Source organism: Lolium rigidum, chromosome 1, assembly GCF_022539505.1.
Source record: "Lolium rigidum isolate FL_2022 chromosome 1, APGP_CSIRO_Lrig_0.1, whole genome shotgun sequence".
NCBI classification, from domain to species: domain Eukaryota; kingdom Viridiplantae; phylum Streptophyta; class Magnoliopsida; order Poales; family Poaceae; genus Lolium; species Lolium rigidum.
Genome location: NC_061508.1, coordinates 104,535,537 through 104,556,162, shown reverse-complemented (window position 1 = coordinate 104,556,162; position 20,626 = coordinate 104,535,537). Strand labels below are relative to the sequence as shown.

The 20,626-nt window shown below is 44.7% G+C and overlaps 1 long non-coding RNA gene across 1 annotated transcript; it reads right to left on the bottom strand.

The window, feature by feature from the left end:
* Positions 1-307: 307 nt before the first annotated feature.
* Positions 308-3,955, bottom strand: LOC124679031. Its single transcript, XR_006994768.1, has 4 exons — positions 3,759-3,955; positions 2,669-2,760; positions 1,687-2,307; positions 308-1,584 (listed from the first exon to the last, which is right to left on the bottom strand). It is a non-coding gene; the product is annotated as an uncharacterized LOC124679031 (long non-coding RNA).
* Between the last annotated feature and the right edge of the window lie 16,671 nt (positions 3,956-20,626).

Sequence of the window (20,626 nt, the reverse complement as noted above, 5' to 3'; positions counted from 1 at the left end):
TCATATAAATCATAATTAACCAATTACAGAGAGCAAAAGAGTCTTGTAAACGGAAGTGATGATCAACCAAGTGACAAATATAACAAACAATGCTCTTCAAAATTCAGTCTTTCAATGTTCTGGCAGACCAACCTGAGAATAAAAACTCCTTACTCCACATGAAACCATCCAAATGTGAAACAATGAACAACAATATGATGGCTATGCACTCAAACTCAGTCACCAAACCACATTGACATTTTACGAGATAAGAAACTGACAGTATTTTTTGGCCTTGTGCGCTAGATGGGCCTGGAAATTAATAATATATAAATTTTAATTAAGTTCTCCAAATATATTTTATATCCTTCACAAGTACCATAAAAATATGAAACTGAATTAGCAGCAAATTGCAAATTCTAGTCCAAATAAGCTAATTCTAGTTTAAAATCTTAATGGGTTCAGATTCTTTACTTTTATCCTGGGATTTTTTTAGTTCTATTTCTGACAACTTCCAAGAGTTCAAAAGGTATTGGGAATGACTCCTATTGCTCCTGAGTATAGATATCAGTTGGCATGCTATTTCAACAAAGGCTCTTGGACCTCTTTGACATGTCATAAAGTACATCTGTAAACCTGTTCCATGGAGAAAAATAGAGCAAGAAAACAGTGTAAGATAAACTTCTGTCTATACTAATAACTATTTAAAAATATTCCAATAGTCTATACTAATAACTATGTAAAAAGACTTCAAAAGTTTACTGGTTAACTCAGTACCTCAGCTCTGGACTCCCAATGAGCTTTTCTAAATAGTACCTGCAGTGTAGCTCTATATAATTGGACGGATCATTTTTCCTCGGTAATGAACATCCATCACCAAGCTCTCGGTACATTTCTTCTAGGCATGCAATTTGAAGGATTGCATAGACCAATTCCAGAGAAGAATTACGGCAAAAAAAATATACATGCACACCGCTCACCTCTGACCAGTCCATGGCAACCAGTACTCGTCGATGACCAGGCGGAGCACACCCCGCTCAAACCGAACGCGACAAGAATAAAAATCTCCATTCTTCTAGAACAGAATAAAACTGAAATACTAATCTTACCATCCTAGTACTGCAAGTTGATACTGATTTAATGAGTGCACAATACGATAGATGACCAACCATTGCCTATTCATGATCAACAAGTTTCAGTTGATTCAAAGTAAACCTAGTCACAATAATAAGAAGCAAGAGAATAAAGAAACATCGCTGATCAAGGAAAATCTCCGGAAACAAAATGGAATCATCACAAGGGCAAATGAGAGTGAAACCTAATGGGGGATTGGCAGAGCCACCGTGCTCCATTTATCAACCTGTGCTAGTACTTACACAAAACAAAAATAATCAGTATTTCCGTCAGCCATTGAATCAACAAAAGAAACGACGATAAATAGTATCAGTAGTTTTGTCCAATAATGATGCGTGGTGCTCTGGATGGGGCTACCATCGGGAAGGAGCTTGAGGCATTGGCTTCGAGGTGCTGGTGCAGGGAGGCGCCTCCCAGACCGCCACAGGCTATCTAGTTGTTTAGGTAGTGCGGATTATCTCGTCCTTCATGCTACAAATCACAATGGGAGGGAGGCATGGTTCAAATTAAAATCCAGCCATCAATTGAAAATAGAGATGCCCCGGATTTCTCAAAGAGGATGCAGGTACTGACCTGGGAGAACGAATTTGTTGTCATCAGAGGCATCGGTGGAGCTCGCCAACGGAGCGGAAACATTTACCATCAGCCGCCGTGGTCTCTGATCAGGTCAGCGGTTTGCGGTACATAGCAGCGGGCAGACTCACGAGGAGACGTCGCGTGCTGGCTCGTGGAGGCCCACTGCATGTAGGATCGAGGCGGCGGCAGCGGCGTGTACTATTAGGCTGCATCTATTTGCTCAAAAATATCATAAGCATTTGAGCTCTTAGATGCTATCTTGCTTCTCCGAGGAGAACTCGATCAGTTATTAACTTGATTTGAATAACGGAATGTTTGACTATCCATTGTTCTACAACTGACTATTCAACTTAGTACTTAAAAACAAGGCAAACCCAGTATCGCAACCAGCCCTACTGGGATGCTTACAATAGAGCACTACCTGTCTATCTATACATGCTGAAAACTAAACACGTATGAAAAAAAGCTGCCACACGTATAGGACCAGCATGAACGATACACTTAAAAACAAATAATACAACAGACCTCCTCTTCCATAGATGTGTCGACTCGGGCGATTCTGATCCGCGAACATGGGAATCCTCAGGCATCAGTTGTTCCTCCTGGTTATCGTATGACCTGCATATAAAGGTGCAAAGTACCCAATAAACAAGATGTCCTAAAAAGAATGCTAATGCAGTATATGAGACACCATCATTCCACTTCCTAAAATTGACTGATACTTCCGCTATAGAACCGGAGTATCCCAAATATAGATTGAGATTCAAGGAACTTAAAATAGTAATCAATCCGAAGAGTGTACAGTTTCTCCATCATCTGCGACATCATAACACTTGGCACTCTCGTTACCTTTAGGCGAAAAAAACAAAAAATGGTACTTCGTACTGCACCTTACAACCGCACAACCCCAAGACTGTAAATGTTGCCGGTGTATATGATCAACAGTGAACATCCTTAGATTGACGAAAAAGCAACAAACCTATTCTCCAACGTATGCGGTGATGCCGGCGCTTCGGGAGAGATAACAGGTGGAATGTCCGTCTCCACTCTTCTGCTTCGATATTGCATGCCCTGCATTGGGAAGCCATATACCATATACCACTATTATGCTCTGATCTATGCTGCAAATATTATGCTGCATCTGATATTATTCTGCTCCAAAAGTGCCACCTTGATGCTATTCAGAACATAAATTTTGTTTACCAAGCTACCTGTCAAGACCCAATTATCATTATAATAATAATTTGCTACATCCGCTCTTTATGCTTTGTGATAGTGTCAATATATCATTCCCGATAAATCAGCACAAACACAAACATATTCTACATCAGCGGCTGAAGTGCTACAGTTCAAGCATGAATGTACATGTACGGTTGCCATTTTAATATACAATCAATTTAACAAGAAATTCAGCATATACCATACAAAATCGGATGTACACGGCCAATGTTTATTACATGCTGCTGTAAATACTCCCTAGACTATCTGTTAATTCAAAACATGTGTTTATATTCAAGTAAAATCTTCAGTTTTTTTCCCTAATTTTTGTTCTCTTTGAGACTCTCACAAAGAGATTTCCATTCATACTTATGTGGAGTGCAGTGTTTTTTCTCATTATTCTAATTTATCTAAGAAGCAAAAAAGCACTGTCAACATGTTTTGAATACACACCCACTTTTCCTAACAAAAACATCTGCATCTCTCAAACTAACTGAATAATAAACCTTCGAAAAAACTTTGCTTCTCTTACGATCAAGATTTACTTCATGTACAGGGCCCAGTCCTAAAATGATTCCTTGATCCATTCATCTAGACGTTGAGCCCAAATTGGCTTGATAAAATTCGACTTCACAGTTGCTTGCTCTTGGTTTTCATCCCTCAGATTATATGTATTGTTTGAACCGGGTCTTAACTCAAGCCCACTTAAAGAACGGATTTTACCTGGTAGTTCATGGGGCTAATTCGCCCAATTCCAGGCAGTACGGGATTTCAGGCAACAACTTAAGAAACCCTGATCATTGGAATCCTACTCGTCATGTTACAACAACAATTAAACACCGATTACGCACCTGTTTTTGTATGACCCCGGCGATGGCGGCGAATCGGAGAGAGGGGTAGCGGCATCTGGAGTCAAGGCATCAGAACTTCCGCTACCTCCGCGAAATCCGGCGCCGCCGCTGCTTCTAGAGCTCGCAGAGTCGACGCTCCGGCTTGGCTGGTGCCCTCATCTCCCGTCTGGTTTGCATCACATCTGCGGCGCCGTGGAGACTCGCACGACGGCGAAGGGCAAGCTCGCGTGGCGGCCTCGCGTGCTGGCTCATGGCGGCTGATGGCGTGCAGGATCGAGGCGGCCGCGGCGGGGAGACTCGCGCGACGACGGCGGCGCCGGGGAGACTCGCGCGACGGCGACGAGCAAGCTCGTGCAGCGCGGCGGCTAGGGTCGTGGAATTCGCGCAGGGGGAGGATGACGAGCTCAGGGGCGAGGGTTTCGGATACGGTTCACGTTCCAGACGAGGTAGCTGGGCTTCGGCCCAGTCGAGCCCGTATGGAAAATGAACGCTCGACGAAGGGTACGAGTACGACGAAGATTTTGACGTATCGAAGCCTGGGCAGAATAAGGAACATGTTTAGTCTTTTTAAGTAGTAGAGATTATTAGGTATAGATAGATATAGATTTCGATTGAGGGTAGACATCAAATTAGTAAGTGGTAGATCTTCGAGGGGATCATCCCTAATATGGTGTTTGAGATAAGCTCACTGGTGATATTATATTAAAAAATAAGAGATTGTTTCTGGTTTTGTTAAGATGGTCTCATATCATCTTCTGTATTAAAAGAACTTCAATTAGTTGTGAGTAATCCTTCATTCTTTAGCCTCTGAAGATTAACCTGAAGATTAAACACTTCATGTGATATGTCAAAATGCATATTTATTGTTAGCTTGCATAAATTAAATCCATATTAACTTCGAAAATTTCAGTGTGGTACTTGTATGTTCTCAGTGGACCAACGAAAAACTGGTTTACCGATGGTATTATATATGACATTATTGTTCGTGGATGAGCAAATTATGTGTGTTTTCCGGTTTACGATGATCTTTATTATTTTTCATTAGCTTCTAGAATTTCGGTAAATATTTTTTTGAGGGAGAATTTTGGTATATTTGCTATGCTGACATCTACTTACAGGATGGACATTTCGCTATGGCTGGCTGGTTGCTGTGTTCTCTCACCTAATTTTCACCTCCTAATTATCTTATTGTGGATAAGGAAGCCTTCCAACTTATACACCTATCTTTATCTCTTGATTCTGGAAAAAATGAAAGATATTTGGATTCTCCTTATTTGAGTGCAAATTTCTTGTATGGATTACACTGGGAATCTTGTTTTATTTGCTCTGCATATGATTTATGCGCAGAAGAAGTTTGTTCTTTCTATACATAACGAATATTGCCTTTAATTGGTCTCCTCTTTTTATCTCAAAAAGTTTTTTAGCCAGGTCTATTAGAACTATAACTACCATGCTGCACTAGTGGAAAACAGGGCTTTTGTTTCGGGTGGTATGACACTTTTGTCGCGGGCGGCCAGCCGCGACAAGGGAGGCGCGACAAAAGGGTCCACCTTTTGTCGCGGGTCGCTTACGACCCGCGACATAAGGTCCACCACGTGGCAGCCGCGGGGCGCGCTGGGCACAGGCCCTTTTGTCGCGGGCGGTATTACCACCCGCGACAAAAGGCCCTCTACGTGGCGCGCGCACAACGCTGCTGCTTTAGGGTTTGAGGGGTGCAGCACCCCCCCTCCCCCCGCCACCGACCGCCTGTTATTTCATTTTTTCATTCGAAAATAAAAGTTGCATATATTTGTACGCTACTAGAAGTTGTACATGTTCATTCATTATATATATATATAGATCGATCAAACAAATATTGGAAGCAAAAGTCAATTCCCCTTACACATATTCGTAGATTCCCTACATATATACATGGAGCTCACGATCGACAAGCGGTACTAACGACCGTCTATTTGGAGGTAGAGCATCTATTTGGACTAAACAAGCCTTTGTTGTTTATTACTTCTCTAACCAAAAGTCCCGCCAGTTCCTCCGCGATTCCTAGTAGGTGTTCCTTTGGTTGGAGTCTGTCCCGCATGAAGTCGACCTATATACGAAAATGAGATGAGTATGACTATATCAGTCTTGATAACGAAATATTGATGATAATAAATAAAGTTGTGAATGTTATTGCTTACGTCGAATTTATTTTTGTTCTGCTTCTTAGTGGTTAACATGCGAATGGACTCGCAAACGTAGTATCCACATAGATTCGTACCTTGTGGCTGCTGGGATCGATTGTTTGGGCTGAGCACCGAGGAGGGGAACTTCCTTTCTCTTTTTGCCTTTTGTCGTTTGCTTGGCCTTGAGGGGTGCACTTGTTGAACTTGACTTTTTCTCGGATGCACTTCTAGCTGATGATTTGCTCGTGCCAGCAATATCCTTCTTCTTAGCCTTTTCATCCTTCTTTTGGTCAATTACCTTTGCAAGAGTGCGTGTATAGTCATCCTTCTTCTCGTGTAACTCATACTGCGATGGTGTGTTCAGAAAACTAGTAGCATATTCTATTTGCTTCTCTGTGTATGGCTCTGGCGCTAGAGGGTGTCGGCGACGCGTGTTTGCGAGAGGCTCGGATGTTCGCGAGAGGTAGAGGAGAGGGAGAGAGAGGGGAGTTGCGGCGTCGAGTGATCGCGAGAGGGAGAGGGAGCACGGGCCGAGGGCGATTGCGCGAGAGGGAGAGGAGAGGGCCGGTGTCGGCGTCGGGGGTGTTTGCGAGAGGTAGAGGAGAGGGAGAGAGAGGGGAGTTGCAGTGTCGAGTGATCGCGAGAGGGAGAGGGAGCACGGGACGAGGGCGATTGCGCGAGAGGGAGAGGAGAGGGCCGGTGTCGGCGTCGGGGGTGTTTGCGAGAGGTAGAGGAGAGGGAGAGAGAGGGGAGATGCGGCGTCGAGTGATCGCGAGAGGGAGAGGGAGCACGGGACGAGGGCGATTGCGCGAGAGGGAGAGGAGAGGGCCGGTGTCGGCGTCGGGGTGTTCGCGAGAGGGAGTCGAGGGCGATTAATTTTAAACTAACTATAACTAAATACACTAAATAACTAACTAAATACATATACTAAAAAACTAAACTAAATACATATACTAACTAACTAACTATTAAACTAACTACTAATTACATAAAACAAATGAAATAAAAACTAAAAAATTAAAACTATAACTATACTAACTAAACCTAAAACTATACTAACTAAACCTAAAAACTATACTAACTAAAACTATACTAACCTAAAACAATTACAGAAACTATACTAACTATACTAAACTATACTAACCATACTAATTACTAAACTATACTAATTAACTATACAAAAAAACTATACAAAAAAAACAAAAACAAAACCGAGCTCCAGCTCGGCAGAGAGGCAGCGGGGGTGCCGGCGCGCTACCTTGCAGCGGTGCCGAGGCACGGCGGCGCGTATAGGTGGCGGCGGCCGAGGCGGCGGCCCGGCCGAGGCAGTTGGCGGCGGCGCTGGAGTCGAGGCGGCAGAGGAGGCGCGCGGCGATGGAGCGTCGGTGGAGGAGCGCGCAGGCGTCGGCGGCGATGGAGCGTCGGCGGAGGAGCGCGCGAACGGTGGCTGAGGGTGTCGGCAGCGGCGGCGGCGCAATCCGGCAGCCTGGCAGCAAGCAACTAGGGTTTGGCCTCCTGGTCGTCGCGGGTTCTGGCTTGGCCCGCGACGCGCGGAGGTTTTATACTGCAGGGCCTTTTGTCGCGGGTGGTGGCTCAACCCGCGACAAAGAGGGGTCTTTTGTCGCGGGTTGAGCCACCGCCCGCGACAAAAGGCCCTTTTGGCCGATCCGTGGCACATCGCATCCAACGGCTCCGGCCGTTTGAATCCAACGGCCTGGAGCCGTTGGACACGGATCAGCTCTGTTTTTTTTTCTTTTTTTTTTGTTTTTTCTTATTTCAATAACTTTTAAATGGTAAATCAAATAGAAAAGTGTTATATATGAAAATTTGTCAGAAAAATACAATGAACATGAATATGACATCCATATAACTATTTGCATCTCACAATGAACATAGTCGTGTATGTTTCACCCCTAATGATATGCGGAGTGACACCGAGTAAGGTTTCACCTCGCCACGTGTCGCCGCCGCTTCCACGTGCCTCGCCCCGTCGCTGCCGGCGTGCGACGTTTGTAGCCGTGGCTTAAACGTGCCTCGCCACGTGTCTCCCCCTCTTCCACGCGCCTCGCCCCGTCGCTGCCGGCGTGCGACGTGTGTAGCCGTGGCTTACACGTGCCTCGCCACGTGTCGCCGCCTCTTCCACGCGCCTCGCCCCGTCGCTGCCGGCGTGCGACGTGTGTAGCCGTGGCTTACACGTGCCTCGCCACGTGTCGCCGCCGCTTCCATGTGCCTCGCCCCGTCGCTGCCCGCGTGCGACGTGTGTAGCTGTAGCTTACACGTGCCTCGCCACGTGTCGCCGCCGCTTCCACGTGCCTCGCCCCGTCGCTGCCCGCGTGCGCTATATAGAGCAACGAGTGCGGGCGCAACCACACGTCTCCACCGCCTCTGCTCATTCATCTCCGGGATGCCTCCACGTCGTCGGGGGCGTCCGGTTTCCGTGGCGTTCGAGTGCGTCCGAGCGGTAGGTTCTACGCCAAGATACGCGCCGGTGGCTTCCGCCTCACCCTCGGCACGTACAACACGCCGGAGCTGGCGGCGCGCGCTTACGACGCGGCGGCGTGGCGTTTTCGGCGGCCACGGCGCGACATGAACTTCCCGGATGTTGAATCGCTAGAGGAGGCGGAGTTCCTCGCGCCACCGCCGTGCCTCGTCGACGACGAGGACCGTCGACGGCACCGCCAGGTGCAGCGCAGGATCGCCATCGCCGAGCACGACGAGCAGTTGATGCGCCAGTGGAGGGCGCAGTTCCCCAACGACGTCGACAACACCGACGTGTTCTTCGCTATCCTTAGGGCACAACGCAGGAATGTACATATGTTTGAAGATGGTAACCTGGCCAACAAGTACAGCTGCTCCACAACATATGGGTCATTAATGAGATGTCTTTGCAACCAACTGCCGAAGGTATTCATGTGTTGACGTGTAATCAAGGACTCGGGTTGGCCCGGGTTTATTTCTCGTAAAACATTCTTATGTTTCTCGATGTACGGAGCCACCAAGCTGGAATTGTATAGAACGTGTAGTGTGCTTGATTGAAAGAAATCTTGTCCCTGCACACCGTTGCTTTCCTTCCTAGTGTGCCTTTTCCAGTCAGCCTCCCCTCATACCGAGATTCAGGAACACCAATCGGCTTAAGGTCAGGAAGAAAGTCAACACAAAACTCAATGACCTCCTCTGTTCCGTAGCCCTTTGAGATACTTCCTTCCGGCCTAGCTCGGTTATGAACATATTTCTTTAAGACTCCCATGAACCTCTCGAAGGGAACATATTGTGTAGAAATACATGACCGAGAATTCTAATCTCTTCAACTAGGTGAACGAGGAGGTGCTTCATAATATTGAAGAAGGATGGTGGGAACAACAACTCAAAGGCGACAAGACATTCGACCACATCTTCACTGTAATCTGACAAAGTTTCGGATCCATTACCTTCGAGAAATTGCGTTGAGGAATGCACATATCTTCACAATGGCTAGTCGAACATTTTACGGTAGAAGTCCCCTCAATGCAACCGGAAGCAATTGTGTCATAAGCACGTGACGGTCATGGGACTTCAGGTTACGGAATTTTTCTCCTTCATATTTACTATCCCCTTTATATTCGACGAGAAACCGGACGAACCTTGATGCTGAATAGGGCTTCAAAAAAGATCTCCTTCTCTTGTTTGGTAAGAGCGTAGGCTGGCAGGCCCTACAAACTGCCCTGGATGATTGCCGTTTCGTCCTTTATGAAGTTCCTGGTCCTCCCGTGCTTACGGTGTATCTTTTGTCTTTTCATACACGCCCGGAAAACCTAGAATATTCACACAAAGATTCTTGGTCAGGTGCATCACGTCGATTGCAGAGCGGACTTCCGGGACTTTCCAATATTCTAGCTCCCAAAAAATAGATTTCTTCTTCCACATGGGCGCGTGTCCGTCATCGTCTTTCGGAACAGGTCGACTGCCTGGACCCTTTCCAAAGATAACATTTAAATCCTTGACCATGTCAAATATATCAGCACCACTACGGGGACGAGGCTTCGGACGGCGGTACTGCCTCGCCATAGAAATGCTTTCCTTTTTTCCTTAAGGGATGCTTGCGCGGAAGGAAACGACGATTGAACGGGTACACAACTTTTCGCTTTTTCCCAAATATTTACTTTCAGTCTCATCTAAACAGTGTGTGCATGCATTGTATCCTTTGTTCGTCTGTCCTGAAATGTTACTGAGAGCACGCCAATCATTGATGGTTACGAATAACAACGCTCGTAGGTCAAATTCTTGCTCCGTGTGCTCATCCCACACACGTACACCTGGTTTGGCCCACAACTCCAAAAGTTCATCGACTAATGGCCTTAGGTACACATCAATGTCGTTGCCCGGTTGCTTTGGGCCTTGGATAAGCACTGCCATCATAATGAACTTCCGCTTCATGCACAACCAAGGAGGAAGGTTGTACATACATAGAGTCACGGGCCAGGTCTTTGTGATTGCAGCTCTGCTCCCCAAAAGGATTCATGCCATCCGTACTTAGACCAAAGTATAAGTTCCTTGCCTCACCTGCAAAATCCGGGAACTCTCTCCCGATGTTTCTCCACTGCCGACCATCAGCGGGGTGCCTCAACATCGCGTCTTTCTTACGTTCTTCCATGTGCCATCGCAACAACTTGGCATGCTCTTTGTTTCTGAACAAACGTTTCAACCGTGGTATTATTGGAGCATACCACATCACCTTCGCAGGAACCCTCTTCCTGGGTGGCTCGCCCTCAACATCACCGGGGTCATCTTTTCTGATCTTATACCGCAATGCACCACATATCGGACATTTATTCAAATTCTCGTACTTCTCACCGCGGTAGAGGATACGATCATTAATGCATGCATGTATCTTCTGCACATCTAATCCTAGAGGGCGAGACAAGCTTCTTTGCTTCATATGTCTTGACGGGCAATTCATTATTTCTTGGAAACAACTTCTTTAATATTATCATCAATTTCTCAAATCCCGAGTCAGTCACACCGACCTCTGCCTTCCATTTCAGCAATTCCAATATGCTACCCAACTTTCTATGCCCATCTTCACAACCTGGGTACAACAATTTGTGGTGGTCCTCTAACATCTTGTCGAGCTGCAACCTCTCCTTATCCGTGCCACAGTCTCTTCTTGCATCGAAATGGCCCGACGAAGATCATCATCAACATGATCATCTGATGCCTGTTCTTCACCTCCTTCTTCTTCATTGTCGTCCATTGCGGTATCATCGCATTCAGAGAACATAGATCGGTACTGCTCATCATTATCTTCTTCTTCATCACCGTCTTCCATCATAACCCCTTCTTCTCCGTGCTTGGTCCAAACATTATAGCTGGACATGAATCCAAACCGAAGCAGGTGGCTCTTAATGTCTCTTGAGCAAGAGTAATCCTTCTCGTTCTTACATTTTAGACATGAACAGCACATAAAACCTGGCTTCGACTTGTTGGCCTCGGCCACAAGTAGGAAAGAATTCACGCCCTCTCTGAAAGCGGGAGCACATCGGTTACCGTACATCCATGGATGACTCATCTGCTAAGTACAATTATATATGTATCAGATGCAATCACCTTGCTAAAATTAGTATTGTACGGACTATACATATATATATAGTCGAGAAAATAGTTGCTAACCTTTTAGGATCAAAAAGAGGAGAAATCTTATCAAATAAAACCAAGTGGCATCCCTCTCACAAGCATTTCATCAAACACCTCTTGTGCACATGTAGGAAAAATGAGCTAGCATACACCTCCACCTTCACCACCAAGGAAAAAATGAGGTGGGGGGTGGCTGGCTGCTTGTCTATATATATAGGCATGGCCATTTTGTCGCGGGCCGTATTACGACCCGCGACAAAAGGGGTGCCGACCCCTTTTGTCGCGGGTCGTAATACGGCCCGCGACAAAAGGCCGCGACAAAAGCCTCCACCGAATTCGGAGCGACGTGGCCACCCAATTTGTCGCGGGTGCAGGCGCGCCCGCGACAAATGGCTCCCACGGAAACCCTATTTTCCACTAGTGCTGGTTGTCCTTTGTTAAATATTTATAATGGAGAAGAGTTCACTGGATGCACATGCATATTTTTTGATTTTTGAAGAACATGCATCTATCTTTACTGAGATGTATGGATTTCATTCTTGGTCAAGATCCCTCTTCTGTTGTAGGTATCCTACACAATGGAATTGTTGCTCTGCTCGGATGCTAGGCTGGTCTGGTAAAAGGATGGTCTGAAGTATATGTCAACTGCAAGATATAGTGCCCTGAACTATATGTCAGTATCATTTTCATATCACGGTGATAATTTGCAACCCTAGCTTAGTTTTGTGTTGAGGCTGCTCCCGAGTTTCCTTCATGTGTGCATCTTCTGTCTATGTAAACATGTAAAGCACGTGTCGAAGCTTAGTTCAGGTTTGATCAACCTTTCCATAGGAATTTCTTTCATGTAAGGATCTTTGTCTATGTAAGTCACTGTTTGGTATTTCATTGGATACAAAACTGAATGCAATTGAATGTACTGTTCACTAACTTTTAGTATGCTTTAGGCAAACAATAGATATTGAGAGTTTTGTGTGCAAGCAGATCAGATCAGAACTTCATTAAAAAGCAGATTGATATGCATCGGTAAGTACTATTAGATAGGTATGAGATTGGTCCGCATAGCACCAGCAAGGAGGCGCCCCAAGGGGCGCTCCAACCACTAGTTACATACAAAGTAGTATATATTGTACCAAAGTAGTCGTATGCACTATTCCTAGACGTCTTCCACGTAGAGTAAATTACTTGCTAGTGTCGCATTTGTACTTTGTTTTTCTAACATGGTGGTTATTCTACAAAAGTTACAATTTATCGTATTTAAGTTACTTTGCACTTTCTTTCAGATTTTATTAGGATTGTAAAAAAGTAGATGTACCGTATGTGAGTTTCCAACAATCGATGTTTTCAACCCCAATTTCATAATACTAAAGAAAACATAAAAAAAAATTATGTCAACTCAAGTCTAAATACAATCCCCTGACCTAATTTTAGCGTGTATGGTAAATTACAACACGGTTGCGCACTCTGAAACTGAAAAACGCGCGCTGAAAAACGTTTTTACAGCACCAATTTTTAGCGTGTCTGTTGGAGTTGCTCTAAAGCATTTAAGATAACATTGTGCAGCCGAAGGCAATGCCTCTACACTCTGCGTGACTAGGCTCTACAACTGTGGCTGAAATAATACCATCTTGCAGGGTCTGAAACTCGTAGATAGCACTAGTTGAAACATCAAGTTGTCTAAATTTTTATTTGTTAAAACTAATAAAAATAATCCTTATGTATTGCTAATAATATACTTTTTAAGATTTATGTGTACTTTAGAACTCTCTACCAAGATATTCATCGATACTAAAAATAGGGACACACACATGTCAACCGGATAATATATCTAAGTGTATTTGGGTTTATTTCTGAGTATGTACTAAAATAGGCACAATCACATATGAATTTGATAATATATCTAAGTGGAATTTATGATAAATGTTGTTTGAATTATTTAGGATGGGAATTGAGATTTGTATTACCTAATTGTGTTACTTTTTAATATTCTTAGATGGTATAAAAATAAATGATAGTTTCAGTTGTTTAGTAAATATTGATCAATTTAAAACTAGTAGGATGTAGCCACAACGAGATGTAAATAAGCAAAAATGTCTAGTATAAATGAGTGTCTATTGTTTATTCTACCACATCATGTTCCCACTAATTTTATAGGACCAACTATGTAAACTTTAATTTTTCATTGGGCTTATATCCCTTCATCGTCAACATCAAAGGTCTCTGGGAAAACACTGCCTCTGGGAAAAAAGATAGAGAAAAACATAACTCATTAGCTGCTTGGGGGATGGTTTGTAAACCAAAGGAAAAAAGGTGGATTAGGTGTGACTAGGACGAAAGACACATTAGTAGAAAATAGCTTATAGGTTCGTGCCTTGCTACGAAATTTTTAAATCATTTCGATAACTTGGATTGGTCACCCGAAGGGAAGAATAGGCCAACGAGTGTTTCATTGTCCAAAGATGGCAATGGTGGACATCGAATCCCATGCAGATATTGTAGCCCTGGGGCCGCTCAACAATCATCTCCTCCAAATCAATTTGAACAGACTGGAAGAGTTGCGCATGGCGACATAATCATATAACTTGCTTCGTAGCATGGTGTATCCCAGAAATTGGTATTGCAAGAAAATGATTGTGTTAGAGGAGTTGTGTTCGTTATCTACTGATTTAGACGTAATTCGTGATCATCTCTTACCTATAGTTGTGCAAGCACAGCCGTTCCCAAATCTGGGACTCAGCAATGAAGTCGCTGGGGCTGTGGTGACAATGAAGGTGAAAGCCATGGCAATGGAAACTGCAGGGATGGCGAAATATATAAAAGGACTCGGGAATAGGTCTTTGATCTGTCAACGAATTGCCAGTCTTGGTGAGCTCATGGCTTCCCTCACACGTGACTTACTAGCTAATAGTGAGACACTTGCCATATTTCAAGATGGTATTGAAGAACTGATCGCTCGGATAGATGAAGTATTGGACACCGAGATATAGTTTTGAGTCACGTGTAGTTGCAAAGAAATACTCTGGGCATGCTGCTACTACTCTGAGTCTGAGATCTGATTCTGATATTATGCACAATGATGACAAGCTTCCAAAAAAGAGTTCTAGAAAGAGAGGAAAACAGTGCAAGCGAACAATCCGCAAAAGGCTGAATTTGGCATCAGAAACCACTTTTGAAGAGAGTACTTGTGGTGCTTCTCCTGTTGACGTAGTTCCGACCAATTTACTGGTTGGTAAGTTGTCAGAAGCCACATCCTATGCTAGCTCATTGGTTAAAAATGATAGTCGGCACAACAAGGACTTTGTGGAATGTGGTATTAAGTTGAATTTAGGTACATTGGGAACTGATGAGATGGATGGTTCTGGATGTGCTGGTTCATCTTATGATCTCACAGGAGGGAGATTAAGCTCCAGTTGTGCTCCTTACTTGAATGATGAATCAAATATGATCGATTCTTCAGAATTTGATGGATCCACTTTCACTGAACATGTCTTGGGAGAAGAAAGCAATAGCTACGAGAAGTTAACATGTGCCTATGTTTATAACCCCAGTTGCGCAACCACGGACTCCATCTTTAGTCGGTGGAACAACGACAACAGTGGGAACTACAGTGTCGATGTTGAGGCTACCATCAAAGATGACCATTCAAAATCAGGGGCCTCCACAAGGCTGAGCAATATGAGGACGCCATGCGAGGAGTTGATAGGGTCACATCTTAGTGCTACTCATGCTGATGATACAAATGGTCCTCTAAGAACCAGATCATACCCTAAGGATGTTACTGATAGTTGTACCCATGCTGAAAGGGTTCAGTGCAGCAGTCAGGCATGCAGCAGCAAGGCCTCTATTCAATTTAGTTTAGGGAGGAGGAACATAAAATCAAGTAAAACACCAAGCTACATTGATTTGAACTGTTATGGTTTGAAATAATTCAGAGTAAAGAGAGAATTATAAATGTGTGACAGGACATATGAGAAGATCGGAACACTTTTAACCCCTTTTCATTTTCTGAAATAGACAAAGAGTGATATCCATTAAAAAGCTTCTTATCTTACACATTGGTGTTAGGCTATTACACCCTCAAATGTTTATTGGAGTCATGTTCCTTTCTAGATATATTTGATTTCATCCTAATGTTTGGAGTAACTAAAAGGAGGAAATTATATTTAAAAATAGTTTTGCATTCTTCTGTTCCTACAGAAAAATAACAAGATTGTGATTCCTCTATCCGGGTTTAACAAACTGTTATAGATGCCTGCTATATATAATTTAACCATTACCTCCCAGTACTGCCTCTCATTACTGGAGTTCTAGGCTTTGTTGGACAATGAATGAACCCTTATTTAGAATGGAATAGGTGCAGTTTCCTGTTAAGGTATGACATTTTGTTTTAACCTTTTAGTTCAGGGCTATTTTTTCTGTTACAATTATTAATAATTCCAGTATAACTTTTTGAGGGGTTTGATAGCTTTTGCAATACTGCTTCATGCCCTACTACTCTCTGTCATTTTCACTACGATGTTTGATGCTTTTCTTGTGCATTGGTATGTCTATAAATCGAAACACCAATTTGCTCAACTAATTATGCCACTTCTGGCGACTTGAATATTATTTTATTATACAATATATAGAGTATTCTGACTTAATCATCTGCATGGCTACCTCTTTTCCTTTTTGAAACAAGGCAATAACTGTTTGGACAACCTGTTGAGTTGGGCGTTCAAGATTTGTTAGGCCTGTTATGTATAGCCACTTAATAATTATATACATTTGCTCTCTTAGGCACAACAAAGGATTCATGTTTGCCTATTGGCATGCACTGCCAGTCTGCCACCCTACGGGTACGAGAAGTGCGCCTCTCATCCTTTACATCATTACTATGACAGAAACATGAATAGAGTCCCAACTAGATAAGCTCTCCATTGCTTGCAAGAAGAATAACTCCCCATACACATTTACAGGCAGCTGAAGATATGGTTGACATCAATAGCTTATCCATTGCTCTCCTAGACTAACAATATTCTCTAACCCAGTAGATGTGTAACTTCTAAGAGCATGTCTTCCTGTAATCCTATGGATACTTAATGTTTTGAACCATGGCAGCAAGCAGTAGTAATGGGATGTGCCACTTGATTCTTTATGTTGTACTAACAGATCATTTGTCTGAGAACCGAAAGGAACCAGATTATTATACAGATTTATTGTTTGCAAATTCAAATACCATAATATTGTTGACAGTTTATTCCTACCATTTGCAATGTCGATGGTTTGTTCTTGGCAGTTTTTGTGGTGGTGCACTGGTACAACTGTAGCTGAAAACAACCGGTACAGAATGGTTGCTTGGCTTGCTACTGCTGGCTGTAGCTGTATAGCTGCTCCTGCTGCAATTGAAGCGTGGCTGCTGTAGTTATAGGCAACACTACATAGCTTCGTTTTTTTCTTGTCTTTTGTATTCAACTGTATGAAGTTTACATTATCTAGCTTTTGTCTGTTATAGTCTTAGAGCTTATGTACACTAAAAAAAATTTAAAAGTAGTTGTCCTTTTATGAAGCACAAGAAAATCTTTGCTGTAATTTTGGCCACATAGTTCTATATTTGTAAGTTTTACTAAATGATCATGTCTTAAAAAGCTGTATAACTTGTTGCTTAGTCTGCTGAAATTCAAGGCTATGATAGAATATTCACGGTAGGGCACCCGAAGGGCGCCTAATGTTAGTCATTACAAAGAGCACGCGTGCTTGCTCTCCAGATGGTTGACATCCATGATGACTGTCTGGCCGGGTGCCTGCCGACGCCCTAAGGGCACTTGGACTTTGGATTGACCATTTTGTCGTAGGAGGGGCAGAGGTGGCGAGTGTCCTGGCCTGTCCCCGGCGGCACGCAGCTGCACTTGTTGCAGCAGATGTTGCACATCTTGAGGCACATCTCGTTGTTCCAGCTTCGGATAGGGCGGAATTCCGCTAGGCGTCCCCTGGGCTGGAGCCGTCCTCTCCCTCTCCCTCTTCCCTGTGTTTGTGTAGACGATGACTAGCAGAGCGAGGGACGAGCAGCAAAAGAAAAGACAAGACACAAGAGACTAGTGTAGCAGCATTAGGAGAGCAGAGGCCCCAAATCCATCCAAACAAGGCACACACATTCACACTCGCTCGCGATTCATCATCCTGCAAAGCAAGCAATCCCAATTCCATTGGGGAGGGAAGTAGGGGCTTCCTTCCTTCCTCGCCGTCATTTCATCTGCTTTCGTCTTCCTCTTTGGAGCCAAAAGGTCAGTCCAGTCTACACTCCCATCATCGTCATCGATCGATCCTTCCCTCCTTTGCATCGCATCTCATCTCGTGGTTGGGACTTGGGCGGGAAGCCAATATCCATTCCTCTCATCAATCGTCCTTGCCTTGCAGACGGTTCTAGACGGGGAAGGATTCGGTTCGATTCGGTGGAGCAGGAGGATCGATTGGGGGCTGTCGCCGGCGCAGGAGGAGTGGAGACTCTCCGCCCGCACTATTTGGAGTAAGCAAACCGACCATCGATATTCCTGGGTCAAACCATCCGCTCAATCTGGGCACGAAAAACCGATAACCGAGAACCGAACCAAAATAACTGGAACCGAAACCGAAGTAACCGAAACCGAAAATTTTGGTTCTAAATGATAACCGAATTTTACCAGGTCAATTTGGTTCTGACCGGTTAACCGAAATAACCGAAATATTGAAAGAAGCCCATCAGCAAATATGCAGCCCAATAGCCCATATAGGAAACCCTATGTATATAAGCCACAGCCATGGCACCCCTGCTCGACTGCTCCTAGCCTTTCCACAGCAGTAGGCCGGTGGTGCTCGACGCCGTTCTTCCTCATCTGGAGCGGCGCGGCAGCACCCCGACGCGACGCCCTTCTTCCCCATCTGCAGCGGCTGGCTAGATCCATATCGCCCCCATCCACCGCCTATATAAAAACAGCGGCTGGCTAGATCCATATCGCCGCCGCAACAACCACCACCCCTCCGCCGCCGCCACCACTCACCACTCACCACCATCTCCTCCTCGCCGCCGCCGCACCTCCGTCTCGCCGCCGCCGCACCTCCGTCTCGCCGCCGCCGCATCTCCGTCTCGCCGCCGCCAAAAGGGAAAGATGGTCCACGTACGCATCTTCTGCCATGCCGACCTCCAAGCCCTGCGGAACCGCTCCGACCAGCTCCTGTCTGTAGAGCTCGTCTCTCTGGATTCCGTGAGCATAGCGAGCGACTCGTGTAAACTCCTCCTCAACCTGATTGAGGGGAGGGACTATCCCAAGAAGGTCAAGCTGACTGAGCGGAGGTACTGGAACTGCCGCCAGATGGTTCTCCTCTCGCTGATAGCAGGCGTGGCGCTGGAGCTCCACAAGATCAAGCATGATCTGTATCCCTTCGTTTCTCGGGAGGCCAAGCTGGAAGGGGGCTTCGTGGAACACCTCCTACTCCTGAAGAACTCAGCACTTACGCTCGTACGTCTGGCGAAGGACCCTAAGGAAATAGTCGAAGGACTTGATCAGGAGGTTGTGATCGATGGGCTCTTAGAGCAAGTACAATAGAGTCCAGTCAGCTGACTATAAGACATTAAATAATATATTTTAGATGAGTTGGAGGAGAGAGAAGAGGAGAGAGAAGGGAGGTGGGCTACTATGCAATAGCCAGCTTTTGCACGTGCTCCTAGGCACCTTGTGAGAGTGAAATGTGGGCCATATATTAGTAAAGTACTAGTATATTCTTATAGCCAACTATTGTACATGTTAGCTATATGATGACTACAAATGATATGACATCTTGTTATAGCCAACAGTTGGCTATACTATTGGAATTGCTCTTAGGCAAAGTTAAAAAGTTTGGCAAAGTGGTAGAGGATACCGCTGATCTGGTATTGAAAGGTACTCACAACATTGCCTGGCTTCAGAAACGTCTCCCGTCGGTTCTCGAACCGGTCGACCTTCTGTTGTTGACCCCCGTTCAGTTCCCTGATCCTCATAAGTAGACTATCAGCTGTTTCTTGCCAGCTCTGGACTGTTGTGATGAGTATTTTTTAGGGGGCCTGGCAAACAGTAGAGGTAGTTTGCACAGCTCCCAAATGTTGCGATGTTTACTTCTTGGAGTGGCAACACCCTTTATGTTTGGATGATGTTAATGGATTTTAAATAATTTGTATTATGGTGCTGTTTTCTCATTCTGTGCTAGGGTACAATTTGCAATTACTTTCAGTTAGGATGATTCTGTGGAATGGTAGCTCCACCACCATTCTGTGGAACGTCAGCTCCACAGATATTACGGAAAAATTTGTTACGGAAACACAGTTTTACTGTACAGTCACATGGAGGTATTCTCTCTTTTGGGGAAATTAACTCTTAACAAAGATGCAGAGTTCCCTCAACTTTCACCCTAGCTGCGTCATTGAAATTAATTTCGGCCGCCGGAGCCTCCCATGGATGGCCACGACAGTATCTTGCTACTGTGTTGTGCCGAGTATATAACCGACCCCTCATCTCCGTTAAAAAAAAATTATGGAGACGAGAGGGTCGGTTATCATTTTAAGTTACATTATTGTTTCCTAAAGTGCCCACATTTCTACTAAAAAATGCTTCCGCAAATATTTCCTAATTTCTCAGCTTAGCCAGATACTTCATAATTATTGTGCAATTATCTTTCATTACCTATAATAGTACCCCTATTTGTACAAAACTCACTTTTCTCCCTCTTCATAACGGAACACGAATAACCTGATACCTTGCAATCCCTACACTATGCTAATATTCCCGTCTCTATCTAATATTTATATTCCATGTATCTAAAGAGTATAATCATGGGGGTGCTAGGGCCTTCACCGTTGCTCAGCGAATGTGGACCGTAGATAAGGATTTACGGTCGATCTCAGCCGTCCAATCGCTCTGTTTTTTTTACTGTGCCCGGTCCCGCCTGTCATCGACCTTGCGGCTGGACAATCCGGTGACTCTGCGGGCGCGGTGGCAGTGGCCGTTATTCCGACGGAGCCGCTCTGGGCAAAATCGTCTTTTCGCGTCTGGGATATATAAGCTGCCTCCACCGCGCTGGAAAACCTAGCCGCCGGCCCCCAATCCCCGC